We start from the raw sequence: 23,895 nt of genomic DNA on the forward strand, positions 1-23,895 counted from the left end.
AACATGTTCTACTGAACACCTTCCTCAGCCTTCTGCATTCTTCTCATTAAATCAACAGTAAGGTAACTTTGTCTCTCAAATACTCTCAAGTCTCATCTCTCCAGACCCTCCTAACCACTGCTGCTTCTATTTCAGATCTTCATCACCTCTCACCTCGATTATCCAACGTGTCTCCTTAAATTCAGACATTCTCCCTGCTGAAATCCCTCAGTGGACTCCATTCCCTCAAAGAGGACGCCTATGCTTCCTCAAATGTCGCATACAGTATATCAGGATTTGGTCCTTCTTCTGTCTCCAGGCTCGTCCCCTGTCCTTTCTTGTTTGCCCCAGGACTGCAAACTGCATGGAGGTTCTTCCCCTACTGCACACTCTCTTTACCTCAGTTCTTTTGCTTGTCCTGTATAGAATGGGACAAGTGCCTCTTCTGCTCTTGCTCATTTTTTAAGACCTCAATCAGAAGATCCTATCCCCAAGATTAAGTTGCTCTCTTCTAACAGACTATATATGTCTATCATTAACCATATTTATCATAATTATCTTCTGAATTTCTTTTTCCCTATCAAATTTTAAATTCCTTGAAGCAAAGAAACTATACCCACCTCCCTGCCTTTTTTTTTTTTTTTTTTTTTTAAATGTCCTAGGCCCTTATCAGGATGCCTGACACATAACTATTAATGTTCATGGTATAAATTTATAAATTGCTTTTATAAATGGCTAGAGTTTAGATCAAAAAAGATTTTATCATTGACCACTTCTAATGCTATTTTAATATATCACCCTCAGAATTAACTCTATGAAATAATCATCACTGTCATTCTCTGAAACAGAAAACCAAGAAACATGTCTATGGTCAACCTGGTCAAGAGGCAGTGAAAGCTGGATCATGGTCAGGAGGTGGTGAAAGCTGGATGCTGTCTGCACCTACCCTGAGGTGCACACTCCTCCTCTGCCAGTACACGGCCTTATTCCCTGACGTGCAGCTTCTCACTGTCTTCTTAAGGCATGTGTCTCATTCCCTCAAGTAAATGTTTCCTTTCAGTATTTTTCCCTATAATACTTTAAAAAATTATAATCTAATAGACCTATATTCTGGTATCTTTTAGAACTTAGGAAAGCATTAGTGTGTTACCATACAGTTTTCATAGCTAGCGTAAGTGTCACAAGGTCAAACACAGAAGCTTGCAATGAAGTGGGAAAAAAATTAACTGTATGGATTTCTAATAAAGAAAAAACAAGATGACATTCATTTGGTTGAAAATATCCAAGGGATTTTAGTTCATTGCAAGTTTAATATGATTTAATGAAATGACTTGATGCTAAAAATAAAATAAAATAAATTTATCCGTAGAGAGCAAGAACAAAAGCAAAATTAAAACACTATGATTCAGATAGAAATGATCAGATTCCAAGTTGCTCCAGAAGATTTCAATAGGTTTAGGGGGGAGTTCAGTCAATGAGTAAAGTATGTGTTTGTTTGTTTTGTTTTTTTTTTTAAACTATCTGGGGAGAGGAAACACAAACAGGTCAGAAAATATCAGCTATACTGAAAGAACATGTCACAGAGAAGAGATACCACACTGGCAAAATGTGCACTTTGAAAAACAAACAGAAAACAGCACATGTTGAGTATCTCTTATCTTAAATGTTTGTAAGTTTCTTTGGTTTTGAAATATCTGCATAGACTTTTTGCCACTTGAGTATCCCCAATCCAGAAGCCCAAAATGCTCTAAAATCTTGAGGCATTTTGGATTTTCAGATTAGAGATAGATGCTCGACTTGTAATATAGCAAGTGTTCAGTAATTGTTACTATACTAGGTACTGTACTATTTTATTTAATTTCTGGGGTCCCCTAAAACAGACATGTCCCCCATTTTCAGGGGAGAAAACAGATTCAGAGACATTTACTGGCCTGTCCAAGGTCTCAAGCTCTTAAGCTGTAGAATGAAGTTTTAAGCTAAATTCTGACTGCAAATGTCATGCTCTGTCCACAATTCTTTATGCTTCCTAATACATGTCATTAAATAAATATCTCAAAACAGCACAATGGCACAAAAAGGAAATGGCCTAGGCAAAGCATTTGAAAAATGTACGTCATCATCCTCCAAGTTTGTAGACTGTCCATCCCTGGAGATCTCACTGTAACAACACGGGAAGAATGGATAGCTCACACCACGATTGCCAGATATAAGGTCAGCATCAGCACACATAGCTAATTTCTGGCCCTCCAATGTGAACTGAAATTCCATGAGAGGAACCAAAAGCTGATGACTCTCCTATGCTATGAAACGAAGGAATCAGAATTTTTCTTCTTTCTTCTCACCATCGCCAAGGAAGTATGAATTTTATTTTTCTCTGAATTTCGTTTTGAATCAGTTTTGAGCTTTTGTTCATTTCTAAACCTGAAACTTGTCTCAGTATCTCTAGGTATCAACAGTAACCAACAGTGAATAAATACACAGAACAGTACTTGACTGAACCACAAAATTATACTGAACTTAGGTGGTTTGAACATTCTGAACAGGTCCAGACAGTCTCGGGATCTCAACTGCATTCCAATTTATCTCTTCAGAGGCAGTCTAGACCCTCAGTCCAGTGAAACAATGATCTTCATATCTCACAATAACTAGGTTGATTTCTCTTATTTTGGTGTCTTCTTCTCATAATAACCCTTATAAGAAATAACTTGGCACTTACATCATCATCTTGCCATTCCCTAACTAATCCTAGGTGCCTTGACAGTATTTCCAACCAAGGACATAAGAAGATTACATTTCAGAATTTAACACCCATGGTGTTGAGGTTTCCTGGGCAGTTAAAATAATTTGCAGGTGACAGGAGATCAAACCATGGAGGTCAAAAGGAACTTCTAAAGGGTGATTACAGAAATTCTCTTTCAACTCTGCAGGTAAAAGCACATAATTCAACACTGATTGATTCTGATAAACATATATCCTGACTTATTACCTAAATGAAAGATTAAACTCTACCAAGACCCATGCACACACACACACACACACACAAAAAAAAAAAAAAAATCAGAGGAATTAAGTTGGGTCTTCTAATTTTAGACGTGAAGAAATCAAGACCCAGCATCTCAGAAGAATCTTCTTGGTAAATGTTACACAATGTCAGATGCTGGCATGCTCTGTTCTGAACTGAACAATCCATGTCCATAGACCTTTCTAAGGACATGTGAACCACTCTTCCACCAAGTCAGCTTTATCCAGTTCCTTACCCAGGAGATACCATCATGGTACCATGAGCCACTGTTCTCCTGGTGACAGAGTCAGGTGCCATCTACAGCCTGCCCCGGGACCTTGGGGGAACACTTGCTACCAAAGTTCTATCTGAAGGCAATGGTGATTGCATGGGTCGAACACATTTTCAGTATTTGAAATATATAACAGAGAGTTGTTCAGTGAGAAAAGAAAGCAGCTTTCAGGTACATAGGAAGAAACAACAAGATAATCAAGGCTCAAGGAATCACCAGTAAGCCCAAGTGATCAGTCAGAGAAAAGACGCAGCAGCATGGAAAAGAGTTGGCTAGATAGCAGAAGAGAAGCAGTAAAAGCAGACAGGGAGGGCTGGAGTCGTAGCTCAGTGGTAGAGCACTTGCTTAGCTTGTGCGAACCACTGGGTTCAATTGTCAGCACCACATATAAATAAATAAAATTAAGATCCATGGACACCTCAAAAAAAAAAAAAAAAAAGCAGACAGGGAAAGTGCCTTTGCCACCACAGTGGGCAAATATATAGTGGTTCTCCCCTTCACAGCAGAAAGTCATCTCTCATGCATAGTTCTTCCAGATCTTAATAGTTAGTCTATCATATGGATATGGAGGCTTTTGATCTGGAGAAACCTGTAACCAAGACCTACAAACCTGTAACCAAGACCTTTTTCCGCCAAAGTCAGATGCCCTACTGAGAATGGTAGCCCTTGTTGAATGTATCTCTTAACCTAGTCCCAGGGTCACTGAACCTGTAGATAATAATGGGCTTTGAAGTCATGTCTTCCTTCACCATGTACTACCTGTGCAGCCTTGGGAAAGGTACTTAACCATTCCGAGTCTCAATTTCCATGTCTGCAATATTCAGATATAATATTTACTTCACATTTTATGCAAATTAAATGATAAAGTGCTAAGATACATGGCCTGGTATATAGAAACTGCCTCATAAAACAACTGCCTTTATTATTGTTAACTATTATCTGAAATACTTGGCCCATTTGAAGTGCTACATAAGTAACACTTCCTAATTCAGCAACGAGACACAGTCTCCTCCTTCTAGCTCTTGAACTGTAAAACAAGTATCCTTTGTGTAGTCTATCTATGGCCACGTTTTATGTATTTTTGTGCTTTTGCTGTTTAAAATGGCTCCCAAGTGTAGCACTGAAGTGCTGTGTAATGTTCTTTGGGGGGTGGGAAAGCTCTGGGGATTTAACCCAGGGGTGCTTAACCACTAAGCTATATCCCCAGCCCTTTTTTATTTTTTTATTTTGACACAGGGTCTCCACCTAAGTTACTTAAGGTTTCTCCAAGTCACTGAGGCTGGCCTCAAACTTGCAATCATCCTGCCTCAGCCTCCTGAGTCACTGGGATCACAGGTGTGCACTCTGTGCAAGCTTGTGTAGTGTTCTTAAGTGCAAGAAAGCTGCCTTACAGAGAAAATATGTTAGGTAAGCTTTGTTCAGGTAGGAGTTACAATGCTTATGGTCATGAGTTCAATGTTAATAAAACAATGGACCTAAATAAAATTCTGCAACTAGAAACACAAATAAAATAAAGTTGTGCATTGACTAGCTAAAATCTGGTGACCAAAGGCTCACAGGAGCCAAGCCTGATTACAATGGCTCAGTGTTTACTAACTCAGAGTTTACCATGACTTTGTGGAACACAACTCTATAGACTAAGAAGAATAGACTGCAGAATACTATAGGTAGAACATGAGAATAGGGGACAATGTTTGGACCAAATCATGAAAAGAGTCTTTTATGCCCTACCAAGGAATGTGGACTTCAAATCCCCCTGGAATTGAAACTGATTCAAAGGCTATGGGCTTAGGAAGGGTCTCCACTTTCTTCTCCTTACTCTAGCACTGGTGTTGGTGCATATTAACTACAAGAAAAACTACTACTCAATGCCTTTTCCTTTTATGCACACTGTCCTTACTGCTGTGAGCAGTGCTGAGGACAAAATAATATTTTAAGTAACATTAAACTCCAAAGAAATAGGTGAAATTAGCTGGGTATGGTGGTGCACATTTGTAATCCCAGTGACTTGGGAGGCTGAGGCAGGAAGATCTCAATTTATAAGCCAGCCTTAGTAACTTAGCAAGACCCTGTCTCAAAATAAAAAATAAAAAAGGAGCTGAGAATGTGGATCAGTGGTTAAGTGCCCCGAGTTAAATCCCCAGTAGGAAGGAAAAAAAAATAAATTAATTAAATTCAGTAATATATGTATATATTACCAAACACAATATTATAAGTCCAAATGTTATCCTTTCAATGTAATCAATATTTTAAAAATTATCAATGAAATATTTCACTTTTTTATTTTTGTACTCTTAAAAGTCTGGTACATTTTACACTCAATTCAGACTAGCCTCATTTCAGATACTCAAAAGACACCTGTAGCTAGTGGTGACCATAACTGGGCAATAAAGACCTGGAATATCTTGTGAGGGACTTGGGGAATCACCTTGCTACCTATCTATCACCTAGCTATCTAAGAATCAGTTCAGTTCCACCTTCATGTCCCTCCTAAGGGTTCCCTGGTTAATCCTCCAGCCATTCTCAGAGAGAGTCAGTTATTCTCCTATTCTAGTGAAACACCTGACAAAATCTTACAATGAAGAGTTGTTAAATGAGCAAGAGGATTTAAGTGTAAGAATGAAACCAAAACTAGTTATTTTTACATTTTAGAAATAAGTCATCACACAGGAGGCTAACAAGTGATAAAGCTAAATCTACACTGTTCCACTCACTCTCAAGGATTCAATAACAAGAATTTAGTAGAATAAAAACTTGTTTTCCTGGAAGAAGGACACCACTTAGGAGTAAGTACAGTGTTTGAATATGGCTTGTTTCCCCAAACTCATTCATATATTAATAGGATTAAGAGGGAAGAAACTTAATCTGACAATGGTAACAAGGTGGGTCCTTTGGAAAGTGACTGGGTTTAGATAAGGTCATTAGGGTAGAGTCCCCATGATCAAATCCTGCTGACTTTATAAGGACAGAGACCACACACACAGACACAGAAACATGTGCCCTCTGTTTCTTGCCATGTGATGCTCTGTGCCACCATGGAACTCTACCAGCAAGAAAGTCTTTACCAGAGACCAAAACAAGAGGGTAGCCCAGTTTGGGGCTATGCACCTTCTAAACCATAAGCTACAATAAATCTCTTAGCTTGCCTTAGGTATTTTGTCACAGTAACAAAAACTGACTAATACAACTGTAAATCATTAAAATTTGACAAAGAACAAGGAACCCCCATCTGAAAGAAAGAATATGCAGACAAGAACTCATCTCTAGGGAATCTGCATGGATGTAAAATGATTTACAACAAAGCTTAAGTCAGTGGTTTACTCTCCAGGGGTGTTCTCAATGTCTGAAAACAAGGATCTTAATTTGGATTCTCTGTGGTTTTTACACCTGAATGCTCCATCATAGCAATGCAGTGAGTAAAGGACCTTGGAAGCAGCAAGGTCTTCTTCTGCCAAGAAAAAAAGGAGAAGTAGCTAAATAAGAAAACATGCAACATTCATCTTTCAGATCACACAACTACGGACTGGGCTTTTACCCATCCTGTTAATCTCATAGCAACTCGTGATAAAGCTAAGTGTACACTTTCTCCTAATAATCTCTGCTACCTCAGGTTAAGGCTCTCCCTCATACCTCCTTCCTCTGAAGCAGATTTCCAAGTTAACTGTGAGTTAATTTCCACAAACAAATGTTTCTTCTTAATGCAGACCAAATGCCCTTTAAACAATGCTTTACTCTTAGTATATATGAAATAAAACAAATGAAACAAATGAAATTCATTAAAAGTACAAACATTTAGGAACAAAATCACTTCAAACTTTACATCATTCTTTCCTTGTCCCTAAGTTCATCCTGACTTCATTCTACAATAAATCAGCAACTGAAACTGAATTCAGAATACATAGTAATTTAGAGCCTAGACTCAGGAGGCAAATAAGCTGGGTTTGAATTCTGCTATGCTTACCTGGTAGCTGTGTGAGTTTGAATAAGTTAATTTATCTCTCTGTGTCTTCACTTCATCAACTGTCAAATAGGCATAGGATAGCACAACCAGTATTACTTTTTATTTTTCCTTAAAATAATTTTTTCAGTTGTAGATGGACACAATACCTTTATTTTTTATTTACTTATTTTTTATGTGGTGCTGAGGATCAAACCCAGTGCCTCACACGTGCAAGGCAAGCACTCTACCATTGAGCCACAACCACCAGCCCATATAACCAGTATTGTTGTGAGGATTAAGTGAATTAATATATTAGAGGTCCACAGAACAGTGTTTGGCACACAAGTTTTCCTACATAAAGTTTAGCTTTATGGTTAAAAAAAATAGCATTGTTTTGCTAATGTAGCTTTCCTCAACAAAAGATGAGGGGAAAAAGGAAAAGTTCATAAAATTGTTAATAAGCAAATGCAAAAATGGAATACGAGAATGGACATTTTTACTGTTTAAAACAAGAAAGTAAAATTCGGAAAGTCCAATTAATAATTTTTAAAAGGTTCTTATTTGATGAAATTAAGATTTATCATTCATTCTGGTTGAAAAGGATTTATAAAAATAAAACGGATTTAAATATAAGCCTCATCTTATGCTTTTATGGTCTTTTTTTCTAGTCAATTAATTTACTAGTTTACTTTGAGTTGACATCTGAAACAATGACGCCAAAGATCTAGTTTCTATCTCCACATCTTTCTTTGTTTGGTGTTCTAAGAAGAAACAACTCAAAGTCAAGAATTGACTTTGCTACATTCATGACCATTATACTATGAGCTATCACCCTACCTGTTAACTACAAACTTGGTGAAGAGTCATTTTTGCAACTAAAATGCACACCAGACATGCAAAGTCCTACCTCTCCTTGTCCAGGACTATAGTATCTATGAGAGAAACAGGTCGGCCAGCTTATCCCAAACCTGTCTCAGCATTTCTGATGATAATTTAGAGTTAAACCTGTAAGTGGCACCCTGGACCATTTTGCTGCCCATCACACACAGACTTTTCCACTGGATGAACTTTATATTTCCTTGGCTTCCAGAGAATCACATTGTGTCTAAAATATCATACAGTACTTTAATCCTGCCTAAAACTTCCCCAGACTTTTACTTTTTCAAAAAACAAAAAGGTCTTCTGAACATATTTCACTGAGTTTGACAACACTGAATACAAAGATCACCTTTAATTCCACCTTTTCTTATTCTATCTTCCCTACAAATTAAAAATCGCTCCAAAAAAAAAAAAAAAAAAAAAAAAAAATCAAACCCCCTCAGCCTGACAAGATCAGACCTGATTATCATATTTGTGGTTAAGTGTTGTGGTTGGAATTCTGAAGTGTAGCAGGATCTACAAGCTAGTCATCTGGCTTGTTTAGACATTCCTCTGACGTCAAAACTTGTGTCTTTTAACTCTAACAATGCAACTGGGTCTTTTTCACTCCCCAACTCTGAAAATAAAAGATGTTTTTGGATAACACAGTACATTAATCTGTTTATGAAAGTACTTGAAAACTATAAGAACTGATACTTATGTCCTAGAAGAATAACACTTCCAAGAACAAAAACTATTATAGTTTTAGGAAACTGTTAATAAACATTTGTTATGATACAAAGAAAATACGAACTGGCACAGATGTAGCCTCGTTATAACTAACATCTAAACCTGCTCGAGTGAAATGCCGAGTATAAAGTCATCTCTGAATGGCCAGAAAAGCTTTACACAAAATTCCTTCAACCACTTGAAATTCACACAGGATCCAGGATAATGACCTTTGAAACTGGATCCCAATGCCAGGTATTAAGTTATTTCATTGGATTAACTCTCTTATTTGCCTGTGTTTTCCTATTATTGTTTTACATAGTGTCTTATAGTAATAATAATAGATGCTCAATAAAACGCCAAAATTCACAGGTCATTTTATATTAGATAACACAATAAACAAAAGAGCAAAAACAAAGGAAAATAAAGACAGCCCAAACAATCTGACTTTGAAAGTTCTGCTACTCAAATTATTCAATATACCATGCTAGTGCATTTTGAGCAGAAACCTATCCTGGCTGACGTCAAGAATATGGGGGAGAATAAAAATAAAAATTTGAAGTGACAACTACGACAGCTAATTAACTGTTTATTTGAACAAAGTTGTCTTTTTACATGGGTAGAGTAAGATGTCATGTGTTAATCTTTTTAAAAGAAAATCTCACTTAATAAAATTAATGATTTATTAAACTATACTGTACTAAGATATGGCTTGTAGATGTTATAAGGAAGGAGAATCTCCTGCACTTAGTATAATTAAAAATTGTGTTTGAGTTGCTCTCACAATCTTTTGTTGGAAAAGACAGCAAAAATTAATTCTTTGTTTAACTGTCTATACATTGCATGAATAGCTTGATAGATTTCTTACCTCCTCCTGTCAGTTTCAAAAGGGAGTCGCATACCATATAGTGTAGTTTTAAAATCACTTGTGCTTTGGCAATACCCTTCCCTCCTCCCAAGTTGAGCATATTTGCTCTAGATGTTAAATGAAAAACATTAGTAAATTAATTATGTAGGTAAACACTGCATAATAAGCCTTTTCAGATGAAGCTTATTATCTTTCACCAATCTCAGATTTTTAAGTACTGCACCTTCCAAGGTTGAGAGAAAGGTACAGACTACTAAGAGAATTAATAGCATTAGCATGAGCATGAACAAAAGTGGGCAAGTACAGTCTGAAGATTAACTGAATGTTATTTACTTTCCTGCATACAGCAGCATAAAGATCAATCAGAGAAAGTTAGGTCCTATATGTAACAGCAGCAAAAAAAAAAAAAAAAAAAAAAGGAAAAGAAAAGAAAAGAAAAAAAAAAAAGAAAAAAGAATAGAAAAGAAAAAAAAAATTATCCAATAAAGGCCTCAGCCCAAAAAACTATTTATCACCTAATCAAAAATTAAATTATTTCAAATTCACTGCAAAGATCATTTATAAGCTTGGAAATACAAAAGAATAATGAAAAGTATAAACACAGAGATACAAATTCAAGCTTGTTATATTTAACCCTTAAGAATTAAGATTTGCATCTTAAAGACTTAAGATTCTTCTAAATTTTAGAAAATGCTTGTCAAAATATATCTTTAAAACAAGCATGAAACAACTGTATTTGGCCACATAAAGAAACTGCAAGTCTTTAAACACAAAACAAACACAAAAGAAATAAGGACCACAGAATCGATTTGGGTTACATTGTATCTATTTGTTCCTAAGAACATTATCACTGCCTGGTTGTCATGCTCAGTCCTTCCTTCCACAACCTTACACACACATCCAATCCACAAGCAAACAGAATTCCAAGAACATTACCAAATATTAAGTCAGAGCACTTCTGAAACACACCTTGTAATTGTCCACAGCCTCTGCAGTTCAAATCAGAGCTCAGCAGGTCTCTTTATCTTCAACAGTGATGTAAATACAAATACCATACATCACACTTCAAAACAAAACAAAAAAAACCCCCACAATTAGCAATAAATGTATTGCCTCAGAGATAAATCTCCTCTATTAACCCAAACCCACATTATGTCTTGATGTAAACCTAAGCACATGCTGAGCACCCCACCGTTCATCTCCTCTATCGTTCGTTTTTTACGATAGCTGACAAACTAGCCACACAAATCCTTTTTTAGCTGCTGATCAGACAGATCCCCCTTTGACAATCCAGCATGGTGGAACACTCGAAAATTCTTCCTGCTTCTATTCTGTTGCTTGCTCTAAAAACCGGTTTCCTTTTCATTGAGATAATAGCCTTTTCTGCAGTCACATGACTCAGAAGCTACATTAGCAGAGCTTTATGATAATAGACTGAGTAAGCCTCTACCCCCTCCTGCTATTAAGGGGATGTCTCTCTTTCTCTCTCTCATACACACACACACACACATAGTCTCAGTCGCACTCATACATACACGTGCATGCAATATGCACATGCAATCATATACACATGTCCAAAATTATTTACTTTTTGTGGCATGCTTATAATACATAAAAGGGATAGCCTAAAATGAAAATACAATTTCTAGAGATGCTAAAAATAACTGCTCAAAACAAACATTCTGATACATAGTCTTCCTTTTATTACATGCAGTACACTAGCCACGGACACTTCCTATGAAAAGCAATACAAAGTGGAACAGTCAGAAGGAAATATGTACTCCCTTGTTCTCTTTTGAGCTTTGCCCTGATTGATATAAATCTGACAAATCTGGCATAATGAACACTTTATAGACATAATAGCTATTCACATATTGGAAATTAATTTCCTACACTAGTAAAACATGTGAAAACATGCTTTTTAACACCAACACACACGTAAACACACTTTTTAATACTGAAATGTACTCTTAATAGGAACATATTCTGATTTAAGTAATAAATTGTTCTAAGAAGAGAAGTACTCCCACCACCAAAACAATCTTTAAAAAAAATTCAAAATGTCCCTCGAGTCTGGTCAACTTGATCTATTTCTGATAATCAACTTTCAAAACATATTTGGAAACACTAGCATAGAACCTGACACAGTGTTTGCTCCATAATTTTGTCTAAACATCCCTAAGTAACAGGTGGATGTACTAGACAATGAAACCACAGCAGACTACATAATATGTCTACTCCACCTTTGGTTATAGTTTGTTTCATTTATTCATTACTTGCATGATTGACACATAAATATATATACTTAGGGGGCACAATGTGAGGTTTTGATTCATGTATACATTGTGTAATAATCAAATTAGAGTAATTAGCATATACTGGTTTCATATTAAAAACTGTTTTTATGCCATCAGGCAAGCAATTTTGGGAAAGAGTTTAAATATAAGAATGCTAGGTTGTCGGAGGTGGAGAAAATGACAGGGTAAGTAGCTACTGCCCCCAAAGAAAACCACACTGACACACACACAACAGGAAGAATGCTGTACACAGTGAGACTCAAAGATATGATTTTAATCTGAAGTCAATACATTGACCTGCATTTTACATTTTGCAGTTATAACTAGTTTTTAACTTGAAAAATGGAAGACATGTTTTTAATACACATTTTTTAGTTTTAATCATGGTAGAACACATAAAATTTACCATTTTAACCATTTTTATGTGTCCAGTTCAATAATGTTAAGTGTATTCATATTGTTGTGCAACCAATCTCCTGAACTTTTTCATCTTACAAAACGGAAACTCTTTACCTCTTAAACAACTAACTTCGTATTTCCCCTCCCCTCAGCCCCTGGCAACTACCACTCTACTTTCTGTTTCTATGAATTTGACTCTGTAGATACCTCATACAAGTGAAATCATAAAGCACTTGTCTTTTGTGTGTACATATTTTAAGGAATAATTATTTTAATACCAGGAGATCAAGAAAGAGAGCTTTCATCTCACAAAATCATTTTACATAAATTGCATTATTCATAAGTAAACTGAGCCAACACAATATTCTCTAATACAAAACACACACACACACACACAACCAGGAATTGTTATAAAACAACAGAAAGGATTATTATCATTATCACATAAAACTTACCTATAGAAATCTAAATTTCTCAGAACTCAAAGAATTTGACAATTCTAATTCTGAAACTCTTAGTTTAATTCTATGAAACACTCAACACATAAATAACTCAGGTACAATGGAATAGTGTTTACTAATTCTCTTTAAGTCACTGAAAGCAACCTTTGGCTCCTATGGAAGACTACCTGACCAACTAAGAGCCTGAAATCATTAGCAACATGTGTCAGGGAATGTAGATTTTTCATAAGGAAAGACCTAAACAAAGAATTTGAATTAGGAAATAAAATGTCTCAGGGACTTAAAAAAAATTAAAAATTTTTAAAAATGTAAAACACCAGCCCATGGCAACAACTCATAATAAAAGGCAGAGCAAAATTCAGAGTTTTAAAAGATAATTATTAAAGAACCTTTAAATATCACAATGATTTTAACAGTCACCTAAATATTTCATTATACACTTAAAACCTAAAATCAGTGATCAGCTAGGACATCACAGAATTAATGCAGTGGCCAGTAGGTGTAAGAGAAAACTTTTTAGAAGACTGGCATAAAAAGTGCAGGGACATCTATCCAAATGAGTCTTTTTTCCGTTCCCAAGGTCATGAAATCTTTGGTGATCTTATAGATTATTTCCACAGAGGGAGGGTGAGTTCACAAACAGTTGAACACTCCCCATGTCCTTTATTAACCACAATGGAGTTTACAAACTACTTTTTAGCCAGACTGCGGGCAATAACAAAATGCTATAAATTTCCCCGATCAGATCAACTGCAGTAAGAAAATGTCTCCTGCCAAATACATCTAAGAAAATGTCTTGATCCAGAATCTGTGCTTACACTTCAAGCTTTATTGCTGTTAGCAAATCTGTCCCTCTGTCATGTTTTCTGCTGGTATGCCCAAATTGGTAAAATCGCCTAACTTTCCTCCTGAGTACAGAGGGTAGCTACAGCAGAGTTTATCATTAGCAGTTTTTAAACTTTTCTTCACCAAGGCAGTAGTGTTCATAAGGGAATCAGATAAAATAATTTGCAAAGTTGTTTCTAGCTTTAACATTTTATGATGGCTGTTAAACATAAATCATGGTTCATTTCTTAATCCAGAAGTCTGGTGAGAGGTAAAACGAGAGTTCAATAAAATAATGTTTTAGTTTCTAAATTGAGGTACAATTCATTGTGCAAACCACAGATCTTAGGAGTAAAATTCAAGAGTTGAGGCAAACCAATGGAGTCACATTCCTATCTAAGATGTAGAACTCTCACAACTGCATACAGTTCTCTCGGTGCCCATTCTTGGTTAATCTCCACTTCCTCATCCTACCAACAAACACTATATTCTGATTTCCTATTACCACAGATTAGTTTTACATTTTCTAGAACTTCAAATAAATGGAATCACGTGGTAAGTATTCTTTTGTCTTGGCTTCTTTCAGTATTTAGTTTCTCGGACTCATTAATGTTATTACACATATTATGAATTTGTTCCTTTTTAGTGCTAAGGGTATTCCATTGTATCAACATGTTGCTTTTTTTTTTTTTTTTTTTTTAAATCCATTGTCCTGTTAAATGGACATCTGAGCTGTTTCCAGTTGGGAGCTGGTGGTAAACAGAAATCTAAAATGGTTCTTCAACATTCTCCACTCCCTGATGTACATATTCTGCATGATTCCCAAGACTATACATATGACAATTTTACCTCAAAGATTGGCTTATTCTACATGGCACAACTGACTTTAAGTTCAGTAGGTCATAGGGGTAGATTCCTTTGATGGTGTATCAGAGGAGTTAGGTTCCTCAATGTCAGAGCACAAACACCTAAGGGCAGGGATCACAACCCTCATTTCTCTCCCTGCCCCCCAGCTTCCTTAGCAGTATCAATCCTAGTGCTGTTTATATTATGTGGTCAAAATATTTCCTCTTCTTTAAACAAGTGATTACGTAGAAACATGAAAAAAAAATGCTTTTGAAGAGGCCACTTTATAGAGAAGAAAGAACATGGCCTTAGAATTAAGACTTTAGTTTGAATCCATGTACTGGGTATATGATGCTTAATTAAGTTACTTAACCTCTCCAAGGATTGGGTTCCTTATCTATAAAAGGAGGTGGGGAGGATGCCTACCCTACACTCTTATTATGAAGATTCTGAGTTATCTATAAAGCAACTAGCCCAGTGTATGGCATAAGAAGACATCAATTTATGACAGTCATTATCAGTTCTCAGTCTCATGTGACGTTCAGCAAAAATATGAGAAACAATATCTGTACTCCAGAAAGGTTAAGGAGGAAACGCAAGACAGTATATAAAGTTATTACAGTTGGGTTGAGGTGGCTAGGACTGTGGATCACTTTCATTTGCATTTCTAAGCTTTCAGTAAGGTTGTTTTCATAATTTAAATATATAGTAGAATGTTAACAAGTTCTTAAGCTAGGTGGAAGGTATATGGGGGTTTGTACAAGTCTCAATCTTTATAATACAAATGTCAAAAAAAACTGAGTCTACTATATCAAAATATGGAACTCTTTAATCTGTAAAAATTTCTTTATACACTGTGACCATATATTTTTTCATATGATTAAAAGTCAGAAAAATTCTGACATGTTTGATAAGTTGCAGTGTGGATAAACTTTTAAGTCATTTGTAATATCAATTTATAGCCCCATTAAGAACTGAAATTCTATATTTTAGCTCAATATCAGATTTTAAAAATCTATTATAAAGGCATAGAATAATTAATATATTTGTTAAATATATTTTCAAATGCAATAAAGAATAAGTTTAGAAAAAGTAAGATAACAAGGTGAAAAAATAATATTGCCTATTTGAATTTGCTGCTTTCAACAGGCCTAAATCTGCCCAGAATTGGCACTTGGGACCTAAACCTCTTTCCTCAAGAGGTAAGCCAGGAAAGGCCTATCTTTGAATAGTGTGCTTATAGATATCATTCCTACTAATATTAACTAGAGACTTCATGCTTTCAGTGTGTGGGAAAATGAGCCCTGTAAAGGGACCAACTGGACTAAGCTAGCAGAGAGTGCTTTTTTGTTGGGTTATTTCTAATAAAAGGCTTATGCAAACAGCAGCATATAAATGTCTATGATACTACAAGAGTCAATTATAGCCACACAAAAGAGGGCTGAGAAGAAGGACTACAGAGTGCAATCATTTCTAACTACAACTCTGCCAAGTTACCACTTCATCAAGTGAACTAAAACACAAATAGCATACTACATTCCATCTCAGCATTTGTACTTCATCCAAGGACTCCAGAGACTTCAAACTATAGCATCAGATTCTTCCCAACTAGTGCATATGCAAACACTCTAAAGTTAGTCACCTTTAAAAGGTACATTCAGTCTTTGAAGTTACTGGAATACCACTAGGTTAAAAACTGAAATTAAGAGTTAGCCAGGATTAATAAGAATCTTAGTGGCCTAATAGGCCTTAAACCTTGTATTCTTTGGACTTCTGAAAATGCCAAAAACTCAGAGAGATGAATGTATACCACAAAAATATGGTTTGTTGTTAATCCAGTCCTCTGAGATTGGCATTATTCCCTACAAAGTCTCCATCAGCTTCTGTGGCCAAAGAGAATTGTAAAATCTTGGGGCTAAGAAGAAGATGAGAGTCATCTAGTCCTGGGACTCAAAGTCATCCATTTCAAATGCCCAGACCAGAGGAACTCCAAAGTTCCAAGTTAAACTTTTCAAATGCCTAGTCTTAGAATAATTTACATATTGACTAAGGAGAAGACCTCCCAAATGTCATGAGGAAGTCAAAAAGTAACTGAAGCTGAGAATAGACCACACTGCATCTTTGAACCACGAGAATCAATGTGTCACAGACAGAAAGGAAGAACTGCCACAGATCCTTTGAGTGTCTTGCTGATGCCTCAGTGACCTGGCTGTCCTTAACTTGTGTGGTTAACAGGCTTAGCTCTTTTGATTCTGCTCTCCACTTCCCCTGTGTATTAACTTCTCCAAACACAGCCAAGAGTAAGCAACAGCCACACACTGAAAAGCACAGGAAAAACCTGGATCACTCTCTCCTATGTATCACAGAGGAGCATGACACAGGTCATGGTTAGTATTAAGGCTCTGGATCTCTTTTTGCTAATCTGTTTAACAAAGATGAGACTACAAGTTTTCATTTATTCACAAATTTGGCCATACAAATAGAATTGTCAAATTAGACCAAAAGCTCTTTGTAGACATGCTATATTCAGAGTCAAATAAATATTCATCTATTCTAAATTTCCACAGGCATGAGAGGCACTTGTGACAAAAGGTGCTAAGGAACATGTGCTTTACATTTGTCTACAAGACTGCATCCCGCAGCACATCACTACTTCTCAGTATCCCCAGTCAATTCCAACTCAACTTCAAGTGTCACTTGTTAAATGCTTTTGAAAGAGGCTGAATTTCTTTCACCTTCCCCTCACCTTCTTTTGTTTTCTCCTTATTCTCTTCTTCATCTAAAAAATATAGTTAAGATTATTTCTCCTTGTTAGGGCAGCAATAATTACAATTATAGCAGCAAGAATGAGAAAAGAGCAAATGTCATTAGTGGGAAAAAGAACTCTTTCTTTAAAGTCCCATAAGTCATAATTTATAATAATAGAAAAGCATTTTTGATAACTAACCTGATGTTTTTTGATTTTTTTCCTTATTTTTATTTTTTTAGCTCTAAGTTAACTAATTTCATCGAACACTTATTCAGTACCAATAATGTGTAATGCACTAAGTCTTCAAGACAAAAATCTTTGCTCTCCAGGGACCTATAACCAAAGAGGGCAAACAAAAAAGCAGCCGAAACTTATAAAATATGATCAGAAATGCCACAATAGATAAATCAAAAATGATTTGAGTTAGGGAGAAAAGTTAGGAAGCCATAGCAACAATAACAATGAGAACTGATGAGATTATACATCTAAACTTAAAAAGCCAATTACAGTCCTGAAACAAACCCTCACACATACAGCCAAGTGACTTTTGACAGTGCCATATCCAATCAATGGGGGAAAGTCCTTTGAAAAAAAATGGTGAAAACAATATCCTCATACAGACAAAAAGTGATATTGGTCGAAAACTCTTGCAAAAAAGGAAAGGGAGGAAGCTTCATGATACTGAACTTAATGACTTCTTGGATGTGACCAAAAGCACAGGCGACAAAAGGAAAAGTTGGACTTCACCAAAATTAAAAATTTCTGTGCATCAAAGGATACTATCAACAAAGTGAAAAGGTAACCCAAAGAACGGGAGAAAATATTTGCAAATTATGTTGTATAAGCGATTGGTATCCAGAATATATAAAGAACTTCTACAATTTGACAATAAAAACAAAGAACCTGATAGAAAAATGGGCATGAGATTTTTAACGAACATTTTTCCCAAGAAGAAATGTCAGTATCACTAATCATGAGGGAAATGTAAATCAAAATCACACTAAGGTATCAACTCATACCCCTATCAAAAGACTAGAAAATAACAAGTAATGTTGAGGATGTAGAGAAATTGGAACCCTGTGCATTGTTGGTGGCATGTAAAATGGTTGGTGAAGTCACTGACGAAAATGGCATGATAATTTTTCAAAAATTAAGGTACCATTTTTGAGTATGTCCCCAAAAGAATCCAAAGCAGAAAAATGAACTAATGTAAGTACACGTATGTTCACAGCTGCATTATTCACAATTGCCAAAAGGCAGAAGTGACCCAAATGTCTACTGACAGATGGGTGGATTTAAAATTTAAAAAGTCATGTCTACAATGGAATATTATTTAGCTGTAAAAAGAAAGGAAATTTTGACAAATGTCACAACATGAATGAACCATTAGGACATGATGCTAAGTGTAATAAACCGGATAATGAAAAGACAAATATTATATGATTCCTCTTTTTTGAGGCACCTAGATCTAGTCAAATTCATAGAGGCAGAAATTAGAATGGTGACTGCCAACCACTGAGAAAAGGTGGAATGGAGAGTTAGGGTTTCAATCAGGGAAGATGAAAACGTGCTGGAGATGGATGTTGGGATGGCTGTACAAAAATGTGAACATACTTAATTCCACAGAACTATACATTTTAAAATGGTTGAAATGGTAAAATTTTGTTGTGTACACTTTATCATGTTTTAAGAAGTTCAATTATATACATTCCTCAGTTAAAAAATGTATAAAATATCCTCTTTTTCCAAGCTTGGCTTACATTTTCAACATTCTTATTACTACCTCAATGAAAGTGTTCCTTTTTAGCTGCCAAATAGGGAAGCCTTAATCTTTGATTCATAAGAACAAAACAAAACAAAGTAAAAGAAATATCTCTGGGCTTCAGCAGTTAGATTTAGGATTCACCTGTGAACCGTAGGAAACCAAAGGATGATACATGCGACCGTTCCACAATGATTATAACCTCCTAGTCCCTTAACAGTGACCGCTGTGTGCCCAAGTTTCAAGTGGCTCATGTTAATTTATCAGCAGCTTAAGAAATGGAAACACCCCAGAGATTAGGAGTATTTGCTGCTGAACTTTAAAACTGAAGATCAGAATCATGTATCAACTAAGCAAGAGAAATCCATAAAAAGGTAAGAGAATAATATATTCATTTCAGATGAGAAAGAAGAATAATTTAGATTTTTTTTTTAAGGAAGCACTGAAAAGCAAACATGAGTCATTTTTACAGAACCCAAACTAATACATGATTCTGAATCTAGATTTTACTTTGGAATAAAGTAACACATATACTTAAAGTAGGCAGACACAAATAAGACTCTGGGTCTCTCAAGGCTGAGCCCCATTGTGGAAGCCATCAAGCTGGGCAAATGCACATCGCATATGCTGTAGTTACCGCCTTTCCCCTCGCACAGCTGACTTTGCTAATTAATCACTTTGGAGCCTGTATGTGGCCTCTCGGTTCTCCTCAACACAGCACTCCAGGCAATCACTATAAGCAATAGGAGTTGGCGCAGAGCCCAAGCCTGCTTGCCATGCCAGCACAGGGTGAGTGGGAGAGAAATTTGGGGTGGTCATGAATCACACAGAAAATATCCACTTAAACCTCTGGTACTGAAAAGAGGATGTAACCACACACACATACACATACACACACACACACACACGCACACACGCACACAGATTTCTGTTACAAAATCTGCTGATGTGAAGCAGCTACTTTTCTAAGCCTATTTTAGACATGAATATTCAGTTAAGCCCTTGGTGATGTAATCAGCTCCATGGTTCTTTACACATAGAGTTTTTGTGTTTGATAGGACTAAAGATTTGAGGGGCACAATTAGGGAGCTATTCTTAGAGTTTTGTTACAAAAATGGTTTGCTAGTAAAGAAAAACTTCTCCAGACAGAGGGGAAGGTTTCCAGATTGTCTAACTACCCACCACCCCTCCATCCTATTTGGCTGCTTCCTTCCACGTTTCTACTCACACTACATTCCCAACCATTCCTAGAGTCCAGCAGGCAGAAGGGCAGGGCAGGGAAATGGGGGTAGGCTTGCAAGTGACAAAAGATTTTTTTCAGACACAAGATCTAAATCAGTCTGCCACTGCTAGTAAGAGGATACTGACGAGAATGGAGGCCGAAGGGTAGTTTTTATTTGCTATACAAAGAAAACTCAAGACCACAACCACCTTATTCAGTCACTTTAAACACGAAAAAATTGTGACATTTTTTGTTGTTTTATTATTACCCTTAAATATGGTCAATTTCATTAGAAGCGCTATTCTTACATATTTTATCCTTCTCAGATTACATCAAGTTAAAACCATTTAATAGACTAAAGAGAGAAAAAATAAAGACATGTTATTTTATAATTCTTTTAAATCACACACATTTAATATTATGGTCTGTTTACTGATACACTGATTTTTCTCACTACAACGGTATGAAATTGGTACTATTATTTCTCTTAATTTACAGATAGGGAAATTGAGGCACAAAGAGGTCATGTCAAACTAATAAAGACATGAGGATCTGAATTCATGTATTCTGGTTCCAGAGTCTCTGTTCTTGGCCTCTACACAAAAAACACAGAGCATAGCAACGCAGGTCTGTAATCCCAGTAGTCTGGGCAGTGGAGGCAGGAGGATCTCAAGTTCAAAGCCAGACTTCAGCAACTTAGCAAGTTGGTATAACTTAGTGAGACCCTGTCTCAAAAAATTAAAAAGGACTGGGGATGTGACTCAGTAGTTAAGTGCCTCTGGGTTCAATCCCTAGTACCATTAAAAAAAGAGAAACAGAGGGTGGTAGTGTTTACTGATTTTCATGTGTAGGAGATACGCCGGCTAGGTGCTGTGCATGGAGTTTCTTACTGGTTTCCTCCAAATACCAAATGAGATTAATCTCCCCCTTTTAGAGATGAAAAAAAATGAGGCTCAGCAAAGTTAAGTAACTTACTCAAGGTTACACAACAGGATTGCAAACACCAGGTATTTCTTGGGTGTGAACACAGTGCCAGGCACTCTTATATACATTATCTCTTTAATGCTCTCAACAGTCCCATGACACAGGTACTGATTTATTTCATTTTACAACTAAGTAAAATGAGGCTTACAGAGAGGTTTGGTAGTTTAATTAGGGTCAAATTAGTAAGAACAGAAATTCAAACTCAAAACAGTTGAATCCCAAATCTCTGGATTTCCCCTTCTCATACTGTTGTAACTAAAATTGACATCTCAGCTACAATTTGGCAAGGCATTGCTAGGATTACAAAGAAGATTCGTCTCCATTTAATAAGTTTATACTACACTGAGAGAGAGAATAGCTATTAGAATCACTATCATGTCCATGTATTTAATCATCAACTATTCTGTGAGGCTCTTACTCTGTGTGGGACACTATTCTAGGCAAGGATGCTGCACTGAACCAATGAGACAGATTATTTTTTTTAATTTATTTATTTTAATTAAAAATCATAAATTTACATAGGGCAATGTTGTTTGATTCATTCTGTTATTTTTCCCCTCCCCCCCACCCCCACCCCTCTTTTCCCTCTATACAGTCCTTCCTTCCACCATTCTTACCACCCTCCTTATCCCCAACCCTAAACCTAACTCTAACCCTAACGCTAACCCCTCTTACACCCCCTTATATGTCCTCATCCCCTTATCAGCAAGATCATTCATCCTTTAGTTTTTTTGAGATTGGCTTATCTCACTTAGCATGATATCCTCCAATTTCATCCATTTGCCTGCAAATGCCATAATTTTATCATTCTTCATGGCGGAGTAATATTCCATTGTGTATATATATATATATATATATATATATATATGCCACAGTTTCTTTATCCATTCATCAACGGAAGGGCATCTAGGTTGGTTCCACAATCTGGCTATTGTGAATTGAGCAGCTATGAACATTGATGTGGCTGTATCTCTGTAGTATGCTGATTTTAAGTCCTTTGGGTATAGGCCAAGGAGTAGGATGGCTGGGTCAAATGGTGGTTCCATTCCAAGCTTTCTGAGGAATCTCCATACTGCTTTCCAGAGTGGCTGCACTAATTTGCAACCCCACCAGCAATGTATGAGTGTACCTTTTTCCCCACATCCTCGCCAACACCTATTGTTGCTTGTGTTCTTGATAATCGCCATTCTAATTGGGGTGAGATGAAATCTTAGGGGTAGTTTTGATTTGCATTTCTCTTATTACTAGAGATGTTGAACATTTTTTCATATATCTGTTGATTGCTTATACATCTTCTTCTGTGAAGTGTCTGTTCAGTTCCTTAGCCCATTTGTTGATTGGATTATTTGTATTCTTGGTGTAGAGTTTTTTGAGTTCTTTATAGATTCTGAAAATTAGCACTCTATCTGAAGTATGAGTGGCAAAGACATTCTCCCACTCTGTAGGCTCTCTCTTCACATTACTGATAGTTTCCTTTGCTGAGAGAAAGCTTTTTAGTTTGAATCTATCCCAGTGGTTGATTCTAGCTTTTATTTCTTGTGCTATGGAAGTTCTGTTAAGGAAGTCTGATCCTAAGCCAACAAGTTGAAGGTTTGGACCTACTTTTTCTTCTATAAGATGCAGGGTCAATGAGACAGATTATTAAAAACAAAAACAAACAAACAAACAAAAAAACCCTCTGCCCTCCCATCCTAAACAATCTTGAGAAAGATAATATACAAGATAAACAAGAAAACGTATAGCAGCATTAAGAAGAAAAAGCAGCATGTGGAAGGATTAGAAATGAAGGCAGGTTGTGGCCATTTCCTGCTCTTTGCCAGACCATAAACCAAGCATCAGGCTTCCAGTCACAACCCAAACTGCCCCCTTGTCTTTCTAAATATGTGACAGACCCCCTGAGAACCAGAGAGCACAATTTCTTACCATTCTCTCAAGCTGTGCACAATTTGGTTTCTATCAAAACACTTTAATGTTGTCCTTTGGCTTCAATGATAGCACAGTATCTTGACTCCCCTCCTACCTCCTGATCTTGGTTTGGGCCCACTCCCTGCCACCAATAAAGGGGGGGGGGGGGTGCAGCAGCACATTTCTTAAATGAATCCTTGCTTTTCTTCTCATTATAATGCTACTCATTGAAATCTTATCTCCTGATGCAGTGCCAATGATCATATCTATGTAAATGAGACCCAATTTACACTTTCAGCTTCAAGATATCAACGGAGCTTCAGTTGCCCAACTTTCAACTTCTCATGGACATTTCTTCCTAGATATGTCTAAAATACAATTCCTCGCCTTTCTGAGGGACCTCTTCCTTCTGTTTCTGCTACTTCTCATTTTATTAGTAGCTTGGGGCCGGGAGGGGGACAACTCCTTTTCTCTTAATCTTCAATTTCTGAGATCTTTGGAACCCACTTTTGCAATTGTTCTTTCCAATTTCTCTGGATTTATCTCTTCAGTAGCCTCACCCATCACTTTTCCCCATGTCAAGTCTCTCCATTAACTTAACTTACCTATAATCAGTAGCAAATTATTAATGCACTATTCCCAGGTATTTACCATGGGGATGGAAATTACCATAGACTATTGATCTAAGAATTAAGTATGATATGTTAAACAACGATCATAATTCTTAACACATCAGAGGAATTAAATAAATGTCATTTCTACTTCCTTTTCTCTTATT

At 36.4% G+C, this 23,895-nt stretch overlaps 1 protein-coding gene across 9 annotated transcripts in view; it reads right to left on the reverse strand.

Moving 5' to 3' along the window:
* Window positions 1-23,895, reverse strand: part of NCOA2 (nuclear receptor coactivator 2) — a 259,079-nt gene that overhangs the window by 114,795 nt on the left and 120,389 nt on the right. For 3 of the 9 annotated variants that reach the window (XM_079110196.1, XM_079110195.1, XM_079110197.1), the window contains exon 3: window positions 10,637-10,730. The exons of the other annotated variants lie outside the window; for them this stretch is intronic. The gene's annotated coding sequence lies outside the window, so the exon portion shown is untranslated. The remainder of the gene's footprint in view (window positions 1-10,636; window positions 10,731-23,895) is intronic. 9 annotated transcript variants of the gene reach the window in all.

The sequence above is a fragment of the Sciurus vulgaris genome (assembly GCF_902686455.1).
Source record: "Sciurus vulgaris genome assembly, chromosome: 1".
Classification (NCBI taxonomy): domain Eukaryota; kingdom Metazoa; phylum Chordata; class Mammalia; order Rodentia; family Sciuridae; genus Sciurus; species Sciurus vulgaris.